Below are 9,179 nucleotides of genomic sequence, written 5' to 3' on the forward strand. Positions count from 1 at the left end.
ATCGATGCATACCCTTATCTTGCCATTCTTTTTAACTACAGGCACAATGTTTGACAACCATTCAACATACCTGGATGTTCTAATGAAACCTGCTTTAAGGAGTCTAAGAATTTCCTCCTTCACTTTTTGAACCACTTCAAGGCTCATCCATCTTGGTTTTTGTTTGTGTGGTTTGAAGTTAGGCTTCATAGGGAGCCTATGTTCCACTAATGACCTATCCAATCCTGGCAGTTCATTATAAGACCATACAAAACAATCCTTATATTTCTTTAGGACTACCAACAACTGATTCCTGTCAAAAGAACTCAACCAAGCACTGATACAAGTGGGTTACTGTGCAGAACCTTCCCCTAAATTGACTTATTCCAAGGGGTCTTGTACTCGAGCACTTACTAGTGCTTCTCTTTTGACTTATTCTACCTTCGAAGCAATTTTTTTGCTTTGTTCTACTCCAACTTTCTCTGGTTCAACATCTTTTCCTTCTTCCTCATAGAAAAAATCTATCCATAAGGCTTCTTCTTCCTGTATTTCCTGGACTTTTGTTTCGATGTCTAATGCACTGTACTTATTAAGGGTCAAAGGCCTGACTTGCTGTTGCACCTGCTTACAACCAACTACTATGTCTTCCCTCTCTTGTTCCTAAACCTTTTAGATTATTGATTTTATGTCCAATATTGAAAACTTAACTAAAGCTAAGGGTCTGGCTTCTTGGGTCTCATCTTCTTTCCTATAATCAAGCATCATTGTCATCCTTGATGACGAATTCTTCATTAGCACTCTTCTGCACTAAGTGCTTCAGGTGTGCTACTTCCTCATCAGCCGCCACTTCGGCTGATCCATTAGGTTTTCTCAATATACTGAGTGGTGTCACTCCTTTAGTATACAACTTTGCCTTTGCAAAGTCAACACAAGTGGTAAAGAGTTGAGGGACGGCATTGATCCCCTCTGTCTCTCCATTATATAGGGCCATCATTATCTTCTGGTGTAGAGAGGAAGGCACACATTTGTTGGTGTGGATCTAATCCCTGCCAAGTAAAGCATTATACTTGGCATTACTATCTATAACAAGGAATGTTGTCATACAATCTCTGGTTCCCACACTCAGGTTGATAGGCAGGATATCCTAAGCCATCTGCTTATCCCCAACGAAGCCAGCAATGGTCGTGCTGGTTGGGATTAATCTGGGGTTTCTTTTTCCCAATTTCTTCAAAGAGGACTTCAAAAGAAAGTTCACTGCTACCCCATTATCCACTAATACCCTGTTCATTTGTATCTCATTGAAATAAGCCTTGATATATAAGGGCTTAATGTGCTGCGTCATAGATGCTGTAGGTTACTCGAAAGAATATGAGAGATAAATACTCACCTCCTCATTTTCATCTTCAGTCTCCATTGGTGTAGCCACTTTAGACTTATCTTGAATCAAGCTAACTTGTGAATCTTCACTAGAAATTGGAATAGGGTCATCTTCTTGACCTTCTGGGTGTCCATCTTCAGCCTGGAACTCTTGTGGCAATATATACACCATATTTACTGACACTGGAGGAAATGAGCCATACTAAATTGCTGGCTGCACTTGTTTCTTTTCCAAACTAAGTTGTTCAGTTATTTCGAAAACATCCTCTATGCTGCACTCTGGTACCTCAGTGCTGGTGACTTCCTTCGAATCAATTCGTTTGTGGTATGATCCTGTTGGCGTCTCGACCAAAAAGGTCTGTTCAGCTATGAAGGCTTCAAACATCTCATCTTCAACCATTTCTTTCCTTTGGCGTAGTTCACATTCTCCTTCTGTTTCACTATCAGTTTCCATCAAGGCCTTTTCAAGGCCTGGTAAGCTGGATCTTTCCTTGGCTTTTAGTTCAGTATAAACCTTAGCAAACTGCTCTCTATTGACACTTCTTTTGTTCTGAGGAGCCAATTTTGGATTTTCTTTCTCTTTTGTCTGGCCTTTTAATTGGGCTAACAAAGAACTCTCACCGCTTTCCTTTAGATCCTTTTGGTACATGGTGTACCTTCATTGGATCTTTCTCCTTTGAGACCTATGGAGCCATATCTGGTTCCTTTGTTTTTGGGTGCTTGATTAATACCCAATTATTTGGAGCCACCAAGAGAGGTTCAATCATTCTACCTTGGTCTCCAAAGACACTTCTCTGTGCAGGTGTTTCCTTATGCTTGTTCAGCATGACAAACAAGTCTGGCACCCTAGGTACCCATGAACTCACTAATTCAGCTACTGAACTTGCTTTCCTAGTCTTTGAACCCACCTTCGAAGCTAACTTTTGAGGGCATTCACTAGTTCTGGCACCCTATCTTGAGCCTAATTTAGGCATTCTTTCAGGGTAATTACCTTGTCTCTTGTTCAAATTTGACTTTGGAAGCCAATTATTAGCTTTGGTTCCCTGACTTGAGCCCAATTTAGGCCTCCTCTCAGGATAATTGCCTTTCATCCCGTAGTAATTGGGTGCTCTGAACTCATGTAGAGGTCTCTTACCCTTGGAATGTATTCCAGTGGCTGGTGGTTTAGCCAAGAATGGCTGTTGTCTGAGACCAATTGGGTATGGCCTCTTGTTGTAGGTATTGGTTGACTTGGGGCGTCTCTGTACATTCTTGGAATACTATTTCCCATCAATTGGGAGCCCTTTCAACCATTTGTAACTTAGCCTGCATCTTTTGCATGACAACTACCTTAAGAGAGTCATCATCCAGCACCTCCTCACTAGAATCATCCTTTTGGTCTGCAAAGCTCTGTCCATTTACTGGTGAACTTCTAGTATCCTTCTTGAAAGTAGTCTGGCAGACAACATGCATCTGTACATTAACCTTCTCCAATTCCTTCAAAGATAGGTTTTGAAAATCTGGCACACCAACATTGGCTGTAACTTTCCCAATCTCTGGGAATGGGTCAGTGTCAATCCCCATAGCTTTGTCTGCTTTGGCTGGGTACTTTAAACTCCCCTTTCGAATTTATTCTTAGATCCTGTCCCAAAAAATAACACGATTTTTAGTTGAATGAGACCAAGAATTCTGCCATTTACAGTACATTTTCTCTTTAAGTTCTTCTGGGGTTAGGATCTTAAATCCCTTTGGTAACTTTAGGAAATTTGTTGCAAGCAAATGATCAAAAATATCATCTGCTTTTGTTAAATTAAAGGAATACTTCCTATGAAGGTCTTCCTTTTTAAATTGCTGGTTTATTGTAGTGTCTTTATGAATTAACGCTTCACAGGTCATAGGCTCTTTCCCTACGATCTCTGTTGCAGCAATTTCATAATTAGGGCCCCTATAATAAGTCTTATATGATGCATTACCTCAATCCTGTTCTTCCTCAAGTAAAGATTCATATCTAGACACTTTATAGGTTAATTCCACTAAGTCTCGAAACTCAGTTCAATCGAACTTCTTTCGAAGCCTAAATTCTAAACCATTTTTAGCCAATCTCACAAATTTAGGCTCTGGTAGAATGACCCTACACTTATTTTCTGCTCTTTTGAATCTGACAATAAATTGAGCAGCCTTCTCATCAAGCCTTTGGCTCAATCTTGCCAAATCTGCCATGAAAACTTTAGGCTCTGTTTGGAAGAATTGGGCATAAAATGCCTCTTCCATTTGATGCCAAGTTTGGATAGAACCAGGTATAAGATTAATATACCATACAAAGGCTGCCCCAGTCAGAGAATTTGGAAAGAGCCTTAACTTCATATAATCATTATTGGTAAATTCACTACATTGACCTACGAACCTGACAATGTGTTCTATTGTTGACTGGTTTCCATTTTCATAAAAGAGAGCAAAGTCTGGTATTCTAAACCCCCTTGGGTATTCATGCACCCTATCCACCCATTCTGGGTATGGCTTCTTGTACACTGGAATCTGAACCCCCCGAGCCATAGGTCCACACATTTTTGTGACAATATCAGTAATTTGATCCCTAGGAACCATATTCTATGCTTGTTGGACTACTACTGGAGAAACAAACACAGGGTTTGGTGGAAACCCATGTGCTTAGTGTTCTCTTGGTCCATAGGGATGTATATTTAGGACTGGCTGTCCCTATGGTACTGGCTGCTGTTGAGGGTATGGGTAACCTCTCTGAGCCTGTCCTGCGAGAGGACCTGCGAAAGGTCGTGCAATAGGAGGAATAGGTATTGTTTCTCTCCCAGCCGCATGAAACCTTTCTAACCCCCCGAGTATGAATTCGAACAGAGGATTAGTGAACCCCCTTGTGCCAGGCATGGCTTCGAACATGAGATTTGGAAATATTCTCATGTCATTTTCTTGTGTTGGCCCAGATTCACCAATTTGTATGGCTTCGCTGTTAGGTAATGAGATATTTTGATTTACCACAAGCCTCGAAAGAGGCTCATACCATGACTGAGGCATAGGTGATGGTCTTTCATAATTTTAATTATTAGTCTGACCATTAGTATGTCTACTACTTTGCATACGTTGTTTATCTCTAGCCAATCTTTGCTGAAGAATATTTGAATTTTCCTTCATATGCCTTGTGCTAGTTAGTTGATGGGAATTCATTCGATCTATGAAGGATATTGCCCATCTTTCCATTGTATACATTAACTGTTGTCCCATGGCATCTACCAAGCCTCCCCATGGATTCATTGGCTGGGTAGATGGAACAGTGGATGGTCTAATTCCATGGCCTTGTCCAATTTTTTGAACATGTGGTGCATGTTGCGAGTTCCTGGTTTGTTCGACCATAGGTTCTAACGAGATAGGTGCTTCCGTAGGATGTGTTATCGCATTATCCTCTAGATCAGGCACCACTACCTCTCCCTCTACACCTTCTTCCAAGCGTTCATTTTCTCTTTGTCTCCTACGTCGCCCTATTTTAAAATCTCACCAGGCGTGCCAAAAATATATGTTGGCTTTTTGGCTTTTGAAAGTTAACAATATAATTTTAAGCGTGCCAGCAAGGATCAATTCGTCCTTACAGAATATTAATTGCTAACCAATTATCAGACGATTGTGTTATAGTTCCCTAAGTCTCAATGAAGAGGAGTTTTACTGGTGGCTTGTTTATGAGAATTTAGTAAATAACAAGTGAAGAACAATTTCAGAATCTGAATTTCATTAAGTAAAATAAAAACTTACAATGATCTAACCCAGCCTCGTAGAGGTTTATAACAACAAGCTATTTGAAACTACTTCTAGAAAATGAAATGCAGCACAGGAATTGAAGTGTAGAAATGTAAAGAATTGGAAAAACTGAAGGAAAAATGAAGTAAATAAACTGATTTTTTGATTTGAGTATGGGGGTTCATTTTGGGACATTCTCTACTATTTATACTCTTTAATGATAATCGTTGAAGTGAGCTTCCAACCGTCGAAATGTTCTCCCATGATTGCTGAATATGCTTTCTCACAGTCAGTCCTACTATTCCACTCTTGCAGTTAGGCTTCCCTCATGATTTTGAATTTAAACTTTATAAGTAATCGTTAAGTCACATCATCTTGTACCTCTTGATTGTTCCAGTGCTACACAGATCCATTATTACCAATACAAACTGTCACGTGTTTGACTTTGGTTGGCAACTTGTATTAATTCTCCAAATTGCCCTTTCCATACCACATATTAAATTGTGATTACCAATATGCAGATCCATTTTTCTCTTTTTTTTCTGATCAACACAAAAACTTTATTGATGAGGGAAAACCTTACAAGAAAGGAAGAGAGACATCAATAAAGATGGGAGAAAGGAGGATGGGGGGATGATGAAAAGGCCAACATAAGCCAGCACCAACCCAACAACTGTTGGTGAGGGACCAACAGATACACCGACAAAAAAATGCAGCAGAATCTTCTTGAATCAGTTAATGCACAGGCAGGAAATGCTAAAACAAGTATTGCACTGAACCACCTGAATCAGATATTGCACAAGCAGTCCCAAAACACATCTACCTCAACAGACCCCAAAACAGCAGCAGCCCAAACACACAAGATAGTGGCAGATCAAGATACCAAGCCTCAAAACAGAAACAGATACAGAGTGAGCACAGTTCGCAGGACAACCAAAATACTCTTCTTACAGACAGAACTCAACCTCCAGAACAATTTTGCCTAAACAATCCAAAATGCCACCCATAACATCAGAACAGAAACAGATTGCAGCTGAACAGATGGCAAAACTCAAATTTAATTATGAACAGATTGCAGATCCATTTTTCTTAATACACTTTTTGAAATAAATATAAAAATTTAAATCTTTCATTTCATTTGTTTTTTCTTGCCATCACCTTAAGATGTAAAACTCGAATTTATTGTCCACCATCAAAACTCAAATGCTACCACGACGTCATGTTCTTTATACAATTAAAATATATCACAACCATCAAAACTACATATAAGAAAATAGAGATAGAGGAGGGAAAGAGAGAAAAAATAAAATAAAAGAAAATAAATAATATTGTTATGTAATCAGACAAACTCTGATAGGATGAATTATAATTATGAACTTCGTAGACAAAATGTAAAGTATATATATATATATATATATTTTAATTTTAGCAAATTTAGTTGTTTTAATTTTATCAATTTAATTATAATATATGTATTTATTATATAATAATTTGGACAAAACAATAATAGAAGCAAAAATAAAAAAAAAAAATTAGCCTATGTTTGTCATGTTTGTGATGTTTTCCTTTTAATTTTATCAGTCATGTTTTTCCATAAAATTAATAAGCTCATTCATAAACACAGAATTAATTTATTTTTACCTCCTAAAAAATCGAAAAAGTTATTTAAAAACTAGTTTCAAACCACCAGTAAGTTAAAAATAATTAAGACTTACTTATTCTTATTTGTTGTTTGTTCTTTTCAAAATTATTTTATTATTAATAAAAAAATTAATTTATTAATCATTGTTTATTCATGTGCATAGCACATGTTATAAACTAAGAAAAATGCTTGGGAGCACTAATTAGTGCTCCCACTAATTAGGTGACAGTGGGTCCCGCCATTAATGATGTGATGTTTTGGTCTTGGAGTTGTATTTATTTATTTTTTTTTTACTTTTTTAATGTATTAGTGCTATTAGTGGTGATATTTTTAGTGGGATGAATCATTGTTGTATAAGCTAATATGTAATTTTTAGGAAGAATAACACCACAATAGTGTTAGAGGAAAAGTATTCCAAAATTATGAAATAATTTATTTATTTTAATAATTAAAGTATTATACCTTTTCATAATTTTATAATATTTTTGTTTTGACACTCTTGTTATGCTATTTTCCCTTGTTTGTAAGAGTGAAAACGGTGATTATGTTTCAACTGGTTGCAAGGCTGAGAGAGCAGGACATGGAAGTAGGTTTTTCGTTGGAGGATGAGTATGATATACAAGAAATTTCTCAAAAAAATAGTTCACCAAATAAGTTATTTGCGTTTTCAAAAAAATGAAAATGAAGATAAAAATAAAAATAGATAAAAACAGAAAACAAGCACAATACCAAACACTTAAGATTCTTCGACTATGGATTAATGAAACATGCCCACCACCAACTTCTTTTTGGATGAGTCAGATTTATTACCAACGAATAAAAAAAAAAAGAAAAAAAAAATGGTTTGCAAGATAGCTGAAGACAAAAGTCCTAAAGGGCAACAAGTAAGCTCATAGGAAAACTTGACAACAATAAAAAAAATCAAAACCTAAACTACTACATGGCATTCCAACATACATTCATAACCTGGGTTAATAAAACTTAATTTAAGGAAACATTTACTTAAAATGACTTCAATTAGATAGTGGAGTTTAAGCTTTCATAATTTTCTCAGCCTTAGTAATGATCGAGAAATCATCTTCCTGATGATCTGGCTTATCGTCCATCAATTTCCAAGAGTTCGAGAAATAATCTTTGAGATGATCTGGCTCATGGTCCATCAACTTCCAAGAGCCATCCGTCTGTTGAACCATGCCCTTGTTCTTTTCAACTCGCCAGGAAGGTGGTATTAGATATTCATCTTTTAAAGCATCCAATGATTTGTTAACAAGTGCAATATCTCGATCAACTTCCAACTTGAATCCTCCATTTGATCCTTGTGTACCTGCAACACCATGAAGGTAAGCCTCCAAGTTATGCCAACTTTGCAGATTTCCAGGACGCTTCAAGTACTCCGACTTGGTAGTGTTAATTGCCAATTTTTCGCCCACGTTTTTGTAGCCTATGAATGGAACCTTTGGAACAATATCTAGGGCATTGCGAATGCGTAGAATATGAAGATTCTTCAACCCAGACGAGACCTTTTTGAAGTCTGAATCCCCAACTCTTGGGCTTGCAAACACAAAGGCAGTCACAGAGCATGCCTTGTCTGGCTGGTTTCTAGGAATGTTAAATCCGTCGGCAGCTATATCAAATGCATTTAGGGTTGCAATTGCTGCACCCAAACCGTAACCAACTACCGTTATGTTGATTTCTTCATTTTGGTATTCCTCGACAAGTCTTCTGATCTCTGCAAGAACCTGAAATATAATATGATGAAACAACAATATTAGTTTTGCCATTGTTCTCCAAATTAAGAAATTATTGTGGACAATCTTTTCCTAAACAACAATTTTAGGAAGTTCGAAAATGTTGCTTGTAAAAATAAAGCATGTGCAATAAATTTATTTTGAGTGTAATGAGAGCATATATAGTTTAGATCTGGGCAAATCACATCGGTAATCCTTGCATTTTGCTGCTTATGTTATTTTGGTCTTCTATCATTTGAATTAGTTCAATTTTGACCTTCAATTTTAGATTTTATATTAATTTAGTCCAATTGATAATCATAATTAAGATTTTTGAAGCAAAATGGTCACTACATTAGTTGAGATTAACTTATCAAGTTGAATAAGTTTACAATTTTGCTTATAAGATTATGACACGTCTTTTATATGCACATTTTTCATTAAAAACACTAAAAATTGGAAACAATTAGACCAAATTCAGATAAAATTATAAATTTAGGATCAAAATTGAGCTAATTAAAATTATATAGACCAAAATGACATAAGGATTAAAATATAGGGACTACCAGTACAATTTGACCTTTAAATTTATATATAATTCATTTTTGATCAATTATTTTAGGTTAGATAGTTTTCCTTGCTTAAGAAGTATAAGTATATATGTTTTTTGGTTTATCAAATTTACCTGGTCTCTAGCACTGGCCTCGATGAACGGT

The 9,179-nt window shown here is 36.6% G+C and overlaps 1 pseudogene; it reads right to left on the reverse strand.

Annotated features, from left to right (window-relative positions):
• Positions 1–7,730: 7,730 nt before the first annotated feature.
• LOC145798555 (phospholipase A1-IIgamma pseudogene) lies at positions 7,731–8,532 on the reverse strand (annotated as a pseudogene).
• Positions 8,533–9,179: the final 647 nt, after the last annotated feature.

This window comes from Camellia sinensis, chromosome 9, assembly GCF_055761805.1.
Source record: "Camellia sinensis isolate YWXY chromosome 9, ASM5576180v1, whole genome shotgun sequence".
In the NCBI taxonomy this organism is placed as follows: Eukaryota; Viridiplantae; Streptophyta; class Magnoliopsida; order Ericales; family Theaceae; genus Camellia; species Camellia sinensis.